We start from the raw sequence: 1,580 nt of genomic DNA on the forward strand, positions 1-1,580 counted from the left end.
ATCCGCCCTGCTCTGTGCATGACAGGGGGCGGCGCCCCAACTCCCCAATCAGCCCTGCTCTGAGCCCGACCAGGGGCTGCACCTAGGGATTGGGCCTGCCCTCTGCCATCCGGGAGCAGGCTTAAGCCAGCAGGTCGTTATCTCCTGAGGGGTCCCAGACTGCGAGAGGGCACAGGCCGGGCTGAGGGACCCCCCCTTCCCCCCCGAGTGCACAAATTTTTGTGCACTGGGCCCCTAGTATATATATAATACTCACTAAACAGTAGGAAATGTAGTTTGATGGAGATTCAATTTGAGTAAAAGATGCTGCTGAGAGAGAATCCAAACATTCTGTGACTGTAGAGGAGCCCCCTATTTCTTGGTGTGTTCTCATGTTCTTCATACTTGGAGGGATCCTCCATGCAGAGGCTGACTGCTGAGTTCAGCATGTGGAGGAGGAGGAACCCAGACTAGCAAGAGGGCTCTCCTGCACCCACTGGCCTCAGGAACTGTCTGGTGGAGGTTTAGGTGAAGGTGGGCGGTACAGTGACAGCTAGGGAGCCCTCAGTGGAGAAAAGGAGCATTGCTGCTTTAAGACCCAAGTCCACTACTGGGGAGGGGACCACCAGGGCTTGGTTTCAGGCATCCTGGCAGGTTTGGAAAAGCAGCTTGTGAAGTGGGGATTTTTATGATCTCTCCCAGAGACTTGAGCATCTTTAGCATACCTGCCATCCCCTCCTCTTGCCTGGAGCATTTGGATCTCTCTTCCCTCAGTTTGTGGACCAGCGAGATAATTTCCACACCACTGCAATAAAGCCAGTATCACAATCAAGCAGGTTGTAATCTTTTGCTGGTTGAGGGTCTTGCCTTCAATAGGTAAAAATCACAACATCTTTGGAGTACAATAAAGCGAAGTTCAATACAACGACTGATGCCTGTACATGGATCTTGTCTATCTAAAAAAATTGTGTTTTTGTTTTTCAAATACAGGTGACATTTATTGTTCTATTAGTTTTAGTATACAGCATACTGGCTAGATTTTTATATTATTTGTTAAATAAGACCTCTCCCCATAAGTCTAGTACACAGCTAGCACCTGCCCTCATAAAACTTAAATTTCTTATTAGGGAGACAGATCATAAACACTTAAACACATAAATACAAAATTTAATGTGGCTTATATGCCTTAAGATAAAATAAAGCAGGATGTGGAAATAGAAAGTGACAATAGGAGAAAGAGGAGTTACTAAATTAAATTGAATTAATTAATCTTAAAATTTAATTAGTTAAATTTTGGGGAGTTATTTTAAGTTGTACGGTCAGGGAAAGCCTGTCAGAGCAAGTGACATTTGAGCAAAATTATGATTGAATTGCAAGAATAAGCCAAGGAGGTGTTGGGGTGGGGGAAGTGGGGTATGCAAGAGAAATATTCCAAGCAGAGGAAGTGGCAAATGCAAAGTATAAAAAGCAGGAATAAGCTTTGTACATTCAAGGAACAGAACAAAGACCATTGTTACTAAAACAAAGAGGAGAGAAAGGGTAGTAAATACGATATAAGAAGTGGGCAGAAAAAGATCTAATCCAAAATTGTGAACTAGGTA

This window comes from Myotis brandtii, unplaced genomic scaffold (genome assembly GCF_000412655.1).
Source record: "Myotis brandtii unplaced genomic scaffold, ASM41265v1 scaffold103, whole genome shotgun sequence".
Classification (NCBI taxonomy): Eukaryota; Metazoa; Chordata; class Mammalia; order Chiroptera; family Vespertilionidae; genus Myotis; species Myotis brandtii.